Source organism: Macaca mulatta, chromosome X (genome assembly GCF_049350105.2).
Source record: "Macaca mulatta isolate MMU2019108-1 chromosome X, T2T-MMU8v2.0, whole genome shotgun sequence".
NCBI classification, from domain to species: domain Eukaryota; kingdom Metazoa; phylum Chordata; class Mammalia; order Primates; family Cercopithecidae; genus Macaca; species Macaca mulatta.
In genome coordinates, this window is record NC_133426.1 from 57,633,201 (window position 1) to 57,651,615 (window position 18,415).

The 18,415-nt window shown below is 36.9% G+C and overlaps 1 protein-coding gene across 4 annotated transcripts in view; it reads right to left on the reverse strand.

The window, feature by feature from the left end:
• Positions 1-18,415, reverse strand: part of LOC708994 (zinc finger X-linked protein ZXDA) — a 148,869-nt gene that overhangs the window by 103,660 nt on the left and 26,794 nt on the right. The gene's annotated exons all lie outside the window — the stretch shown is intronic.

Consider the following 18,415-nt stretch of genomic DNA (forward strand, 5'->3'; position numbering starts at 1 on the left):
AACCTAGGGCTAAGGTATCTTATGGAAGTAAGTTGAGCCTAGGGGAATCACCATCCCTGGGCATGCTTCACTACAGATGCTCCTGCACCACACAGCCTCTTAGCTCCAAGTAAGCTGGTTTGCTGCCTCACCACTTCTCTAAACAGCTCTATCACCTCAAGTGTCCCTGGTAGTCAAGGGGTTCCCCCTTTTGGGGTTCCAGAGGCCCCTGGCAAGAGTGGGTTGCTCCTTCCCAGTTAAAATTGCCCATTTCTTTGGAGGTGTAGTTAAAAAATTAAGTCCTGGAGCCCATTAAGGGTTCCCAACTTTCTTCTCCATCAGCCAAGCTTCTGTGACTTCCCTCCATTCACTCTCAGTGCCTTCCCTCTGAAGATCTGTTGCAAGCATACCAGTAGTCTCAGTTCCTCCATCAATAGGGAGAGACTCTCCACTCAAATCATGGAAAGATAATTCAGACAAAAAAATCAGCAAAAAAAAAAAAAAAAAAAAAAAATGTGGAAGGTAAGCTACACTGTAAATGAAACAGACCTAACTGACATTTACAGAACATTTTATCCAACTGCTGCAGAAAACACTTTCTGTATTTTTTTTTTAAATTTTGAGGGATACATAGGTGTATACATTTATGGGGTACATGAGATATATTGATACATGCATGCAATCTGAAATAAAGCACATCATGGGGAATGGGGTATCTATCCCCTCAAGCATTTATCCTGTAAGATACCAACAAGCCAATTACATTATTTGAGTTATTTAAAAATATACAATTAAGTTATTATTGACTACAGTCACCCTATTGTGCTATCAAATAGTAGGTCTCATTTATTTATTTATTTATTTTTGTACCCACTAACCACCTCCACCTCCCTTCCAGTCTCACACTACCACTCCCAGCTTCTGGTAACCATCCTTCTACTCACTATCCCTAAGTCCAACTGCATTGATTTTTAGATCCCACAAACAAGTGAGACAATGCAATGTTTGTCTTTCTGTACCTGGCTTATTTCACTTAACATGATCTCCAGTTCCATCCATGTTGTTGCAAATAATTGGATCTCATTTTTTATGGCTAAATAATATTCCATTGTGTATGTGTACCACATTTTCTTTATCCATTCATCTGTTGATGGAAAGTTAGGTTGCTTCCAAATCTTAGGTATTGTAAACAGTGCTGCAACAAACATTGGAGTGCAAATGTCTCTTTACTATACTGAGTTTCTTTCTTTTGGGTATATACCCCACAGTGAGATTGCTGGACCATATGTCAGTTAAATTTTAAGTTCTTTGAGGAACCTCCAAATTGTTCTCCATACTGTTTGCACTACTTTGCATTACCACCAACAGTGTACAAGGGTTCTTTTTTCTCCATATCTTCAACAGCATTTGTTATTGCCTGTCTTTTAAATACACACCATTTTAACTGGGTTGAGATGATATCTCATTGTAGTTTTGATTTGCATTACTCTGATAATCAATGATGCTGAGCATCTTTTCAAATGCCTGCTGCGCCACTTGTATGTCTTCTTATGAGAAATGTCTATTAAAATCTTTTGCCCAGTTTTTGATTGGATTGTTATATTTTTTTTCCTATAGAGTTGTTTGAGCTCCTTATATACTCTGGTTAATCTCATGTCAGATTGGTAGTTTGCAAATATTTTCTCCCATTCTGTAAGTTGTTTCTTCACTTTGTTCATTGTATCTTTTGCTATGCAGAAGCTTTTAAACTTAATGTCATCCAATTTGTCCATTTTTGCTTTAGTTGCCTGTGCTTTTGGGATATTGCTCAAGAAATATTTGCCCAAAACCAATATCCTAGAGATTGTCCCCAATGTAGTAATAGATTCATTGTTTAAGATCTTAGATTTAAGTGTTTAATCCATTTTGATTTTTGTATATGACAAGAAGGGTCTACTTTCATTTCACATTTTTTCTTCTTTTTTTGTTTTGCTTAGGATATTCAGTTTTCCCAGCACCATTTATTGAAGAGATTGTCTTTTCCCCAGTGTATGTTCTTGGTACCTTTGTCAAAAGTGAGTTCACTGTAGGTGTGTGAAATTTTTTCTGAGTTCTCTATTCCCTTCCATTGGTCTATATGTCTTTTTTACATCACTATCATGCTGTTTTAGTTACTATAGCTCTGTAGTATAATTTGAAATCAGGTAATGTAATTCTTCCAGTTTTGTTCTTTTTGTTTAAAATAGCTTTGGCTATTCTGGGTCTTTTCTGGTTCCATGCACATCTTAGGATACCTTCTCTATTTCTGTGAAGAATATCATTGGTATTTTGATAAAGATTGCATTCAATCTGTAGATTGCTTTGGGTAGTATAAATATTTTAACAATATTGATTCTTCCAATCCATGAACATGGAATATCTTTCCATGTTTTGGTGTCCTCTTCCGTTTCCTTCATCAGTGTTTTACAATTTTGATTATAGAGATCTTCCAATTCTTTGGTTAATTCCTAGGTGTTTAGTTTTATGGGCAGATATTGTAAATGGGATTTTAAATTTCTTTTTCATATTGTTCACTGTTTTTACATAGAAATGCTACTGATTTTTGTACGTTGATTTGGTATCCTGAAACTTTACTGAATTTGGTTATCAGTTTTAATAGTTTTTCCTGAAGTCTTTAGGTTTATCCAAATATAAGATAACATCATCTGCAAACAAATATAATTTGAACGTCTTCCTTTCCAATTTGGATGCCCTTTGTATCATTCTCTTGTCTAATTGCTCTAGCTAAAATTTCCAGTTCAATATTAAAGAGGTAACAGGGGGCATCCTTCTTATATTCCAGATCTTAGAAAACAGGGTTTCTTTACCATTCAGTATAATACTAGCTGTGTGTCTGTCATATATGGCTTTTATTATGTTGAGGTATGTTCCTCCTATACACAGTTTTTTGAGTGCTTTTATCATGAAGGGATGTTGAATTTTATCAAAGTTTTTTAAGCATCAATTGAAATAATTATATGTATTTTATTCTTCATTCTGTTGATATAATGTATCATGTTAATTGATTTGTGTATGGGGAACCACCCTTGCATCCCAGGAATAAATCCCACTTTGTCATGATGATTGATCATTTTAATGTATTATTTTATTCAGTTTGCTAGTATTTCATTAAGGAGTTTTTAAAAATCAATATTGATCAGAAATATTGGCCTGCAGTTTTCTCTTTTTTTATATATATACGTCTTTGGTTTTGGCATCTGGGTAACACTGACCTTGTAGAAATAGTATGGAAATTTTCTCTCTTTCTCCATTTTTCAGAATAGTTTGAATAGGATTGGTATTAGTTCTTTTTTAATGTTTGGTAGAATTAGCCATGAATCCATCAGATCTCGGGCTTTTCTTTACTGGAAGACTTTTGATAATGGCTTTGATCATATTATTTGTTATTGGTCTGTTTAGGTTTTAGATTTATTCCTGGTTCAAACTTAGTAGGTTGTATGTATCTAAAAATTTGTCCACTTCTTTTAGATTTTTCAATTTATTGTCAAATAGCTTCTCTTAGTAGCTACTAATGATCCTTTGAATTTCTGTCATCTTATTTGTAATGTTTCCTTTTTCATTTGAATCTTTTCTCTTTTGTTCTTAGTCTGGCTAAAGGTTTGTCAATTTTGTTTAACTTTTCAAAAAAATCTTTTAGTTTCATTGACTTTTTGTATTTTTAAATTACAATTTCATATTTTCTCTGCTCTGATATTTATTATTTGTCATATACTAGTTTTGGGTTTGATTGCTCTGTATGTTTTAAAATTTCAATTTCATTTTTCTCTGCTCTGCTCTTTATTATTTATTGTATACTAGTCTTGGGTTTGGTTGCTCTTGTTTTTCTAATTCTTTATGATGCATTACTACATTGTTTATTTGCAGTTTTTCTTCCTTTTTGATGTAGGCACTTGTAGCCATAACTTCCATCTGAGTATAGGGTTTTCTGTATTCCCTAGGTTTTGGTGTGTTGTACTTCCATTATCATTTGTTTCAAGGAATTTTAAAATTTCCTTCTTAATTTATTCATTGAGCCACTGGTCATTCAAGAGCACATTGTTTAATATCCATGTATTTTTATAGTTTCCAACATTCCTCTGTTATTTACTTATAGTTTTATTCTATTACAGTCAGAGATGTTTTAAGACTTCTTTTGTGACATAACACATGGTCTATCCTTGAGAATAATCCATATGCCAAGAGAAAAAATGTGCATTCTGCAGCTCTTAGATAAAATGTTCTGTAAATACCTTTAACTCCAGTTAGTCTATACTGCAGATTATGTCTCACATTTCTTTGTTGATTTTCTATCTAGAAGATTTGTCTAGTGCTGATAATGGGGCATTGAAGTTTCCAGCTATTATTGTGTTGGGGCCTATCTCTCTTTTTAGTGCTAATAATACTTCCTTTATATATCTGGGTGCTCCAGTATTTGGTGCATACATATTTAAAATTGCTATATTCTCTTGCTTAATTGACCCTTTATATAGTGAACTATTATATAGTGAACTTATTTGCCTGTTCTTGTATTTTTTGTCTTAAAACATGTTTTGTCCAATATAAGTATAGTGACTTCTGACCTTTTTTGGTTTCCATTGGCATGTAGTATGATTTTCACCTCTTTATTTTCAGTCTATGTATGTCTTTATAGGTAAAGTGTGTTTGGGTTAGGCAGCAGATCAATGGGTTTTTCTTTTACATCCATTCAGCCAGTCTATGTTTTTAAATTAAAGAGGTTAGTCCATTTACATTCAATGTTATTATTGATAAGTTAAGACTTATCCCTGCCATTTGGTTGCTTCTTTTCTGGTTCTTTTGTGGCCTTCTCCTGGTTTCTTTCCTTCCTGTCTTCCTCTAGTGAAGGTAATTTTCTCTAGTGATATGATTTAGTTTCTTGCTTTTCATTTTTGTGTGCGTGTGGATCAAAAAATACATTCTTCTCATCAGTACATGGGACATTCTCCAAGATAGGTAATATATTAAGCCAAAGAACAAGTCTGAACAAATTCAAAACATTTAAAATTATATCAGTGTCTTTTGTGAATACAACGGACAAATACAAGAAGTTAATAATATACACTTTGATTCACAACAAATACATGAAAATTGCATAACACACTTGCAAATGACAAAGGAATTAATGAATAAATTAAGAAGAAAACTTAAAATGTTTTGAAAAAAATAAAAATGAAAACAACAAATTCTATGGGATACAGTAAAAGTATTAAAAAGGGTACTCCCTAGCAAAAAAAAAAAAAAAAAAAAAGATTACATTACAAACTAAAACACTTTTAAATGAACAACCTAAGAATGCATCTCCGGGGGGGCGGAGCAAGATGGCTGAATAGGAACAGCTCCAGTCTCCAGCTCCCAGGGCGAGTGACACAGAAGACAGATGATATCTGCATTATCAACCGAGGTACTGGGTTCATCTCACAGGGGAGTGCCAGACAGTTGGTGCTGGTCAGCTGTTGCAGCCCCACCAGCGAGAGCTGAAGCAGGGCGAGGCATCGCCTCACCTGGGAAGCACAAGGGGGAAAGGAATCCCTTTTCCTAGCCAGGGGAACAGAGACACACAACACCTGGAAAATCGGTTAACTCCCACCCCAATACTGCGCTTTAAGCAAACGGGCACACCAGGAGATTATATCCCACACCTGGCCGGGAGTGTCCCACGTCCATGAAGCCTTCCTCATTGCTAGCACAGCAGTCTGGGATCTAACCGCAAGGCAGCAGCAAGGCTGGGGGAGGGGTGCCCACAATTGCTGAGGCTTAAGTAGGTAAACAAAGCTCTGGGAAGATCGAACTGGGTGGAGATCACAGCAGCTCAAGGAGGCCTGCCAGTCTCTGTAGACTCCACCTCTGGGGACAGGGCACAGCTAAGCAATAACAACAACAACAACAACAAAGCAGAAACCTCTGCAGACTCAAGCAACTCTGTCTGACAGCTTTGAAGAGAGCAGTGGATCTCCCAACACGGAGGTTGAGATCTGAGAACGGACAGACTGCCTGCTCAAGTGGGTCCCTGACCCCTGAGTAGCCATACTGGGAGACATCCTCCACTAGGGGCAGAACGACACCCCACTCCTCACACGGTGGAGTACACCCCAGAGAGGAAGCTTCCAAAGCAAGAATCAACAGATACACTCACTGTTCAGCAATATTCTATCTTCTATAGCCTCTGCTGCTGATACCCAGGCAAACAGGGTCTGGAGTGGACCTCAAGCAATCTCCAACAGACCTATAGCTGAGGGTCCTGACTGTTAGAAGGAAAACTAACAAAAAGGAAGGACACCTACACCAAAACCCCATCAGTACATCACCACTATCAAAGACCTGAGGCAGATAAAACCACAAAGATGGGGAAAAAGCAGGGCAGAAAAGCTGGAAATTCAAAAAATAAGAGCACAACGCCCCCTGCAAAGGAACACAGCTCATCGCCAGCAACGGATCAAAGCTGGACAGAGAATGACTTTGACGAGATGAGAGAAGAAGGCTCCAGTCCATCAAACTTCTCAGAGCTAAAGGAGGAATTACGTACCCAGCGCAAAGAAACTAAAAATCTTGAAAAAAGAGTGGAAGAATTGATAACTAGAATAATTAAAGCAGAGAAGGTCATAAACGAACGGAAAGTGATGAAAACCATGACACGAGAAATACGTGACAAATGCACAAGCTTCAGTAACCAACTCGATCAACTGGAAGAAAGAGTATAGGCGATTGAGGATCAAATGAATGAAATGAAACGAGAAGAGAAACCTAAAGAAAAAAGAAGAAAAAGAAATGAACAAAGCTTGCAAGAAGTATGGGATTATGTAAAAAGACCAAATCTACGTCTGATTGGGGTGCCTGAAAGTGAGGGGGAAAATGGAACCAAGTTGGAAAACACTCTTCAGGATATCATCCAGGAGAACTTCCCCAACCTAGTAGGGCAGGCCAAAATTCAAATTCAGGTAATACAGAGAACGCCACAAAGATAATCCTCAAGAAGAGCAACTCCAAGACACATAATTGCCAGATTCAGCAAAGTTGAAATGAAGGAAAAAATCTTAAGGGCAGCCAGAGAGAAAGGTCGGGTTACCCACAAAGGAAAGCCCATCAGACTAACAGCAGATCTCTTGGCAGAAACGCTACAAGCCAGAAGAGAGTGGGGGCCAATATTCAACATTCTGAAAGAAAAGAATTTTAAACCCAGAATTTCCTATCCAGCCAAACTAAGTTTCATAAATGAAGCAGAAATAAAATCTTTTACAGATAAGCAAATGCTTAGAGATTTTGTCACCACCAGGCCTGCCTTACAACAGACCCTGAAGGAAGCACTAAACATGGAAAGGAACAACCAGTACCAGCCATTGCAAAAACATGCCAAAATGTAAAGACCATCGAGGCTAGGAAGAAACTGCATCAACTAATGAGCAAAATAACCAGTTAATATCATAATGGCAGGAACAAGTTCACACATAACAATATTAACCTTAAATGTAAATGGACTAAATGCTCCAATTAAAAGACACAGACTGGCAAACTGGATAAAGAGTCTAGACCCATCAGTCTGCTGTATTCAGGAGACCCATCTCACATGCAGAGACACACATAGCTCAAAATAAAGGGATGGAGGAAGATCTACCAAGCAAATGGAGAACAAAAAAAAGCAGGGGTTGCAATCCTAGTCTCTGATAAAACAGACTTTAAACCATCAAAGATCAAAAGAGACAAAGAAGGCCATTACATAATGGTAAAGGGATCAATTCAACAGGAAGAGCTAACCATCCTAAATATAGATGCACCCAATACAGGAGCACCCAGATTCATAAAGCAAGTCCTTAGAGACTTAAAAAGAGTCTTAGACTCCCATACAATAATAATGGGAGACTTCAACACCCAACTGTCAACATTAGACAGATCAACAAGACAGAAAGTTAACAAGGATATCCAGGAATTGAACACAGCTCTGCAGCAAGCAGACCTAATAGACATCTATAGAACTCTCCACCCCAAATCAATAGAATATACATTCTTCTCAGCACCACATCGCACTTATTCCAAAATTGACCACATAATTGGAAGTAAAGCACTCCTCAGCAAATGTAAAAGAATAGAAATTATAAAAAACCATCTCTCAGACCACAGTGCAATCAAACTAGAACTCAGGACTAAGAAACTCAATCAAAACCGCTCAACTACACGGAAACGGAATAACCTGCTCCTGAGTGACTACTGGGTACACAACGAAATGAAGGCAGAAATAAAGATGTTCTTTGAAACCAATGAGAACAAAGATACAACATACCAGAATCTCTGGGACACATTTAAAGCAGTGTGTAGAGGGAAATTTGTAGCACTAAATGCCCACAAGAGAAAGCAGGAAAGATCTAAAATTGACACTCTAACATCACAATTAAAAGAACGAGAGAAGCAAAAGCAAACACATTCGAAAGCTAAAAGAAGGCAAGAAATAACTAAGATCAGAGCAGAACTGAAGGAGATAGAGACACCAAAAACCCTCCAAAAAATCAATGAATCTAGGAGTTGGTTTTTTGAAAAGAGCAACAAAATTGATAGACTGCTAGCAAGACTAATAAAGAAGAAAGGAGAGAAGAATCAAATAGATGCAATAAAAAAACGATAAAGGGGATATCACCACCGACCCCACAGAAATACAAACTACCATCAGAGAATACTATAAACACTTCTACACAAATAAACTAGAAAATCTAGAAGAAATGGATAATTTCCTGGACACTTACACTCTCCCAAGACTAAACCAGGAAGAAGTTGAATCCCTGAATAGACCAACAGCAGGCTCTGAAATTGAGGCAATAATTAATAGCCTACCAACCAAGAAAAGTCCAGGACCAGATGGATTCACATCTGAATTCTACCAGAGGTACAAGGAGGAGCTGGTACCATTCCTTCTGAAACTATTCCAATCAATAGATAAAGAGGGAATCCTCCCCAACTCATTTTATGAGGCCAACATCATCCTGATACCAAAGCCTGGCAGAGACACAACAAAAAAAGAGAATTTTAGACCAATATCCCTGATGAACATCGATGCAAAAATCCTCAATAAAATACTGGCAAATCGGATTCAGCAGCACATCAAACAGCTTATCCACCATGATCAAGTGGGCTTCATCCCTGGGATGCAAGGCTGGTTCAACATTCGCAAATCAATAAACGTAATCCAGCATATAAACAGGACCAAAGACAAAAACCACATGATTATCTCAATAGATGCAGAAAACGCCATTGACAAAATTCAACCGCCCTTCATGCTAAAAACACTCAATAAATTCGGTATTGATGGAACGTATCTCAAAATCATAAGAGCTATTTATGACAAACCCACAGCCAATATCATACTGAATGGGCAAAAATTGGAATAATTCCCTTTGAAAACTGGCACAAGACAGGGATGCCCTCTCTCACCACTCCTATTCAACAAACTGTTGGAAGTTCTGGCTAGGGCAATCAGGCAATTGGAAGAAATCAAGGGTATTCAGTTAGGAAAAGAAGAAGTCAAATTGTCCCTCTTTGCAGATGACATGATTGTATATTTAGAAAACCCCATTGTCTCAGCCCAAATTCTCCTTAAGCTGATAAGAAACTTCAGCAAAGTCTCAGGATACAAAATTAATGTGCAAAAATCACAAGCATTCTTATACACCAGTAACAGACAAACAGAGAGCCAAATCAGGAATGAACTTCCATTCACAATTGCTTCAAAGAGAATAAAATACCTAGGAATCCAACTTACAAGGGATGTAAAAAACCTCTTCAAGGAGAACTACAAACCACTGCTCAGTGAAATAAAAGAGGACATAAACAAATGGAATAACATACCATCCTCATGGATAGGAATAATCAATGTCATGAAAATGGCCATACTTCCCAAGATAATTTATAGATTCAATGGTATTCCCATCAAGATACCAATGAGTTTCTTCACAGAATTGGAAAAAACTGCTTTCAAGTTCATATGGAACCAAAAAAGAGCCTGCATCTCCAAGACAATCCTAATTCAAAAGATCAAAGCTGGAGGCGTCACGTTACCTGACTTCAAACTATACTACAAGGCTACAGTAACCAAAACAGCATGGTACTGGTACCAAAACAGAGATATAGACCAATGGAACAGAACAGAGTCCTCAGAAATAATACCACACATCTACAGCCATCCGATCTTTGACAAACCTGACAAAAACAAGAAATGGGGAAAGGATTCCCTATTTAATAAATGGTGTGGGGATAATTGGCTAGCCATAAGTAGAAAGCTGAAACTGGATCCTTTCCTTACTCCTTATATGAAAATTAATTCAAGATGGATTAGAGACTTAAATGTTAGACGTAATACCAGAAAAACCCTAGAAGAAAACCTAAGTAATACCATTCAGGACATAGGCATGGGCAAGGACTTCATGTCTAAAACACCCATAGCAGCAGCAACAAAAGCTAAAACTGAAAAATGGGATCTCATTAACCTAAAGAGCTTCTGCACAGCAAAAGAAACTACCATCAGAATGAACAGGCAACCTACAGAATGGGAGACAATTTTTGCAATGTACTCATCAGACAAAGGGCTAATATCCAGAACCTACAAAGAACTCAAACAAATTTACAAGAAAAAAACAACCCCATCAAAAAGTGGGCAAAGGATATGAATAGACATTTCTCAAAAGAGGACATTCATACAGCCAACAGACACATGAAAAAATGTTCATCATCACTGGCCATCAGAGAAATGCAAATCAAAACCACAATGAGATACCATCTCACACCAGTTAGAATGGCAATCATCAAAAAGTCAGGAAACAACAGGTGCTGGAGAGGATGTGGAGAAATAGGAACACTTTTACACTGTTGGTGGGATTGTAAACTAGTTCAACCATTATGGAAAACAGTATGGCGATTCCTCAAGGATCTAGAACTAGATGTACCATGTGACCCAGCCATCCCATTACTGGGTATATACCCAAAGGATTATAAATCATGCTGCTATAAAGACACATGCACACGTATGTTTATTGCAGCACTATTCACAATAGCAAAGACTTGGAATCAACCCAAATGTCCATCAGTGACAGACTGGATTAAGAAAATGTGGCACATATACACCATGGAATACTATGCAGCCATCAAAAAGGATGAGTTTGTGTCCTTTGTAGGGACATGGATGCAGCTGGAAACCATCGTTCTTAGCAAACTATCACAAGAACAGAAAACCAAACACCGCATGTTCTCACTCATAGGTGGGAACTGAACAATGAGATCACTTGGACTCAGGAAGGCGAACATCACACACCGGGGCCTATCATGGGGAGGGGGGAGGGGGGAGGGATTGCACTGGGAGTTATACCTGATGTAAATGACGAGTTGATGGGTGCAGCACACCAACATGGCACAAGTATACATATGTAACAAACCTGCACGTTATGCACATGTACCCTACAACTTAAAGTATAATAATAATAATAAATAAATTTTAAAAAAAAGACTACTTTAGAAAATATTAAAAAAAAAAAAAGAAAGAAAGAAAATGTGGCACATATACACCATGGAATACTATGCAGCCATCAAAAAGGCTGAGTTCATGTCCTTTGTAGGGACATGGATGCAGCTGGAAACCATCATTCTCAGCAAACTATACCAAGAACAGAAAACCAAACACCGCATGTTCTCACTCATAGGTGGGAACTGAACAATGAGATCAGTTGGACTCAGGAAGGGGAACATCACACACCGGGGCCTATCACGGAGAGGGGGTGGGGGGAGGGATTGCATTGGGAGTTATACCTGATGTAAACGACGAGTTGATGGGTGCTGATGAGTTGATGGGTGCAGCACAACAACATGGCACAAGTATACATATGTAACAAACCTGCACGTTATGCACATGTACCCTACAACTTAAAGTATAATAAAAAAATATAAATAAAAAATATAAATAAAAGGGATGCACCTCCAAAAAGTAGAAAAGCAAAAGCAAATGAATCCTAAATTAGTAGAAAATAAATAATAAATTTCAGAGCAGAAATAAATGAAACAGTAAAAATAATACAAAAGATTAAAGAAAAATGTTGTTTTCTTTAAAAATATAAATAAAATTAACAAACTATTAGCTAGACTAATTAAGAAAATGAGAGAAGATCCAAATAAATAAAATTAGAAATAATAAATGAGACATTATTATTAATACCAAATAAACGTAAAGTATTATTAGGGACTATTATGAACAACTGTATGCCAATAAATTGGAAAACCTAGAAAATATGAATAAATCCCTACACACATACAACCTACCAAGATTGAACCATGAAGAAATAGTAGGCCAGAATAAACCAATAACAAGTAATAACATTGAAACAGTAATAATCATTTTCCCATTGAAGAAAAACTTAGAACCAGATGGTTTCATTCCTGAATTTTTCCACACATTAAAAAAGTACCAATCCCATTTCAACTCAACTATTTCAAATAACTGAAAACAAAATAATACTTTAAAACTCATTCTACATGTCAGCATTACCAGTATAACAAAACAAGAACACAACAAAAAATTACAGGCTAATATCCCTGATGAACATACACACAAAAATCTTCAGTAAAATGCTTCCAAACTGAAACTAATGACACATGAAAAATTCATTCACCGTGGTGCAGTGAAATTCGTCCTATGGGTACAAGGGTGGTTCAACATATGCAAATCAATAAACATGATGTATCACATTAATACAATCAAGGACAAAAATCATACCATATAAATTTCAATATGATGAAAAACCACATGATAAAACGTAACATTCCTTTATGATCCAAACTCTTAACAAACCAGTAATAGAAGGAACATACTGCAAAACAATAAAGGCTATATACGGCAACCCCACAGCTAATAGCCTACTGTATGGGAAAAAATTGAAAGCCTTTCCTCTAAGATCAGGTAAAAGACAAGAATGCCCACTTTCACCACTTTTATTCAACACAGTATTAGAAGTCCTATCCAGAGTGATTCAGCAACAGAAAAAAAGAGCATCCAGAGTGAAAAGAAATAAATCAAATTATCCTTGTTCACAAATGGCATAATCTTATATTTAGAAAACCCTAAAGACTCAACCAAAAAACATTCAGGACTGATAAATTCATTAAAGTTGCAGGATACAAAATCAAAACAAAATCTGGTGGTATTTATGTTCCATCAAAAGAGAAAATCTCAAAAAGAAATCAAGAAACCATTCCATTTGCAATGGCTGCCAGATAAAATAAAATACCTAAGAACAAATTTAACCAAGGAATTAAATGATCTACACAAAGAAAATTATATAACATTAATGAAAAAACTGAGGTCTAAATAAAATATGGTAAGATATCCCATGCTCAAAGATTGAAATAATGTTATTAAAATAACCATACTACCAGAAGGAATCTATAGATTCAATATAATTCCTATCAAAATATCAATAGCATTCTTCACAAGAAAAGAATAAAGAATCCTCTAATATGTATGGAACCACAAAAGATCCCAGATGGCCAAAGCAATCCTGAGAAAAAGAAGAAAGCTGGAAGCATCACACTACCTAACTTCAAAATACTCTACAAATCCATAGTAAACAAAGCATCATGGTGCTGGCATAAAAACATACACATAGTCCAATGGAATAGAATAGAGAACACATAAATAAATCCATATATTTATAAAAAATTCATTTTTGACAAAGGAACCAGAAACATACATTGGGGAAAGAACAGTCTCTTCAATAAATAATTTTGTGAAAACTGAATGTCCACATACAGAAGAATAAAATTAGAACCCTATCTCTCACCATATACAGAAAAAAGATAAAAATGAATTAATGACTTAAATGTAATACCTGAAACTCTAAAACTAGGCAAATAAAAGCACAATCCAAAAAAAAGAAGGAAAAAAAAAAAAAGAAAGACAAATGGGATTACATCAAGCTACAAAGATTCTGCAAGGCAAAGAAAACAATCAATAAGTGAAGAGACAAACCTAAAGCATTGTTAAAAATATTCACAAACTATCCACCCAAGAAGGTATTAATAACCTGAATGCATAAAAACTCAAACAACTCAGTAATAATAGTCATCAAATATAAATAGGCAAAGGTTCTGAATATATATTTATCACTAAAAAGAACCACAACATGTCAGCAATATGACCAAATAGCAGCCACTAGTGCTCATACTTTCTACAAAGGCAGCCAAAACAACAAATAAACAACTAAGTGTTAATGTAAATAACCAAACAAGAGTGCTGGAATACGTTAAAAGTGTATCAGAAACCTTAGTGGGCACATAAACTTAGGGTAGCTAGAATGGTAGGAAACATGGGGAGTTCACCACCCCATCCCTGAAATGGTATCAGCCAAGAATCAGAAGGAATTTCTCTCTATGCCAAAATGCCAGGCAAAAGGATCGCAGCAGCTGCAACCAACACCTTGGACACCTACACTTATCACTACTGGGATCCCTTGCAGTCCTCACAGGCACTAAGACCAGCTGAAGATGCTGCCTAGAGACCACACAGCTGAGCTCTCCCCAGAGAAGAAGCTGAAACTATTCTTCCACCTGTGACCCATGTGGCTACTGTACTATAGCATACTAAAACTGAAAGTACTGAAAAAGTGTGTCTTGCTCTTGGGGCAAGTAGCCATGGCACCCCTTATCCTTGCAGCTAAGCCACTGCCAAACCACCCCCACTTGGTGGTCTGACATTCCCAAGCCACGCTGCTGGGAGATGCTTCACCCTTCTCCATGAGACCAAGCAGAAGTAAAACTGTTTCACCTACCTCTCATTTTGCCCCATCAGGAGAACTTGGAAACTCCAATCCTTACTACTGGGATCCTCTGTAATCCTCACAGACACTATGTCCAACAAAGAGAGTTGCCTATAGGCTACACAGCTGTCCCTACCCCAGAGAATGAGCCAATGCTGTGCCTTGCACCTTGTCTACACAGCTACTATGTCAGGTAGGAACTAGAACATATTCTGGAGTGTCTATTGCTCTAGAGATAAGTAATCACAGCAGTGCTACATTTTGAAGCTAAATCATCATTAAGCCATCCCTGCCTGATGGCCTAACATCCCCAAGCTGAGGTGCAAGCAACCATTACCCTTTTCCCAGTAGGACCAAACAATGGTGGAACTGCTCAACCTATGTTTCTTCTCCCCACTCAGACCAAAGCTAAAATTTTCACTCCCTCCTATGAAAACAGTGCTTTGACAGAACAACTCAATCGACCCCTCTCAGTCATAGCTGAATTTTGAACCTAGGTGCCTGAACAGAAATTTTGCATTGCCACCAAAAGCTATACTGCTGAATTTGGCCTTACAATTTAGTACATTGTCAAGTCTCACCATCCCAGGGTCTATAGCACCAAAGGATATGGTAATTTGACAAAGTCCTGCTTCACTGAAAAACAATGTCTGGGATTTCCAGAACAGTTACACAGCTGAGACTAAACTGAAGCAGCACAACACCCCCCTGGGTAATTAGATGTAAGCCAAGATGAGCAGTTGTGCATCCCCAGGCTGGGCTGACATAGTACCCCACATCTCAGGAAAAGTGAGTAGTGTCTGAGCAGAGACACCCCATTGTACAGGCCAAACAATTCTAGTACTCTGCTTCACTGGAGCTGAAGTAGCCCTGTAGAGTGTAAGCTACTGAAACACCCCTCTCTCTGAGGAGTGGGATCATCTCTATATTGTTCCCTACTCCCAAAGGCCCAAATGACAACCATTCTCAGCCAGTCTGGGTTACTTGCTGAGGCTGCATTTGGACTTACAATTCAGTATGTTGTCAAGTCTTACCATTCCAGGGTCTACAGCACCCTACATGGTGCCTCATCCTCAAGTACCTGAGTTGCCCTGAGTCCTATTGGCCCAGACTCCTGAATATAGCTGTATCCTGTGTCCCAGGCTCAAACCTCCAGAGCACCCTTTTTTCTATAGAGTCAGACCAGAGCTGTGCCCTGCCCCCAGGTGTGAAATTACAGCTAAAACCCAACCTTCTAGATCCAAGCCACTAGGGTGTGCCTCAGAGTCACAGATCTTGGTTCTGTGGTCAACCTACATACAACCCTGCCACAGAGAGAAAACTTGAACTCTAAGATCCAGGTGCCACAATATGTTCAGGAGACCCTGAGCCTAGAACCTAATCCCACAGGCTGCCACAAGCATCTGCATCTGAACCCAGTTATGAGATACCTACATGTAGGCCATGTCAGACCTAATACCAAGAAAGATCCACTCAACTAAGTCTCCCATTGTGTGAAAAATTAGAACAAGAGTACCCCAAAGTTCTTTGCCACCAAAAAAATTAACAATCTACAGAAACACTGCCACTATCAAAATCACATATAGCTTAGGCCACTGAATACAAAATTATTGCTGACATTGAACACAGCCAAAGAACCTGCATGGGGACCATACCACTGCACCTACCCAAAAACAAAGTCACCAACACTTCCCAAATAGTACACAAAGACTCAACTGCAGGTGAAAGTCTCTGTCTATAAAAGCAACCCTAGAAATCTTGGAAGAGGCAATTATTCCACCAGATGCACAGGTATCAATGCAGGGGCACAAGATAAAACAGCAATAAAATATGATATCATCAATGGAAAAATAATGCTGTAGTAACAGACCTCAATGAAAAGTAAACAAATTGCCAGAAAAAAATTTGAAAATAATAATCTTAAGGAAACTCAATGAGATACAAAAAATGAATATACTTCAACAAAATCAGGACAATTCAAAACATAAGTGAGAAATTAAACACAGAGATAGATATCATGAGAAAGAATCAAACACATCCCACAGCTGAATAATTCAATGAATGAAGTAAAAATGCAATTGCGAGATTCAACTTCGGACTTAAATAGAAGAAAGAATCTCTGAACTTGAAGATAGATTGTTTGAAATTACCTAGTTAGGGATTTAAAAGAAACGGGAATAGGAAAGAATGAAGAAAAGCTACAAAATTATGGGACACAATTAAGTGAACAAATGTTTTATATTATGAGCATTCCAGAGGAATAAGAGATGAAAAAGGGCATAGAAAACTAATTTTATAAAATAATATATGAAAATGTCCCATGTCTGGGAAGAGATATAAGCATCCACATCCAAGAAGCTTAATCATTGTGAAATTGATTCAACCAAAAAAAGTCCCTCCCTGAAGCACATTGTTTTCAAAATGTCAAAAGTAAAAGACAAAGAGATAGTTCTAAAAACAGAAAGAGAAAAATGTCAAGTCACATATGAGAGAATCCCCATCAGACTAATAGTGGCTTTCTGAGCAGAACCCTTGTATGGCAGAAGAGAATGGGATAATATATTCAAATAAATCAAAGAAAAAAAGGCATTCAACAATACTATATCTGGCCTGGGTATCCTTACTATATGAGAGATAAATTGTTATTTAATGATAAGTAAAACCTGAGAGAATAGATCATAACTCAACTGGCCTTAAAATAAATGCTCAAGTGAGTCTTGCATATGGAATTGAAAAAATGATAATCATCACCATGAAAATATGATAAGGTATAAAACTCACTCATAGAACAGATACACAAAGGAGAAAAAGAAACAAACCTTATCACTATAGAAAACCACTAAACCATAATCACAAACAGTAAGGGAGGACCAAACAAAAAATATACCAAAAAAAAAAAAAACAGACAAAAAAATTTATAAAATGATAGAAATAAGTCCTATCCTATCAATAATAACCTTGAATGTTAATGTATTATATTCCCCAGTTAAAAGATATAGACTGGATTAATGAATTAAAAAACATGATCCAACTATATGCTGCTCACAAGAAACTCACTTGACCTGTAAAGACACATATAGATTGAAACTGAAAAGATGGAAAAAGATATTCCATACAAACACAAAGTAAATGCAAGCAGAAGTAGCTATACTTATAGCACATAAAACAAATTTTAAGTTAAAAACTATAAAAAGAAATGTTATTATATAATGACAATGAACTTAATTCAGTAAGAGAACCTATTAATTTTAAATATATATGCACCCAACACAGGAAGAGTAAGACATATAAAAAATATTAGAGATCTAAAGGGAAAGATAAACTTCAATACAATAGTAGTTGGGGGCCTTACACCCCATTCTGAACATTGGACAGATTATCTAGACAAAAAAAAAAAAAAAAAAAAAAAAAACACTATAAAACATTGGATTTAAACAGAAATGTGGTCTAAAGAATCCTAACAGACATTTACAGGACATTTTTAGCATTTCATCTAACAGGTATAGGATACACATTATTTTCATCAGCACATGAAACAGTCTTCAAGATAAACCAAATGTTAGATGACAAAACGAGTGTGAACATATGTTTTTAAATGAAAACACAGCAAGTACCTTTCTGAA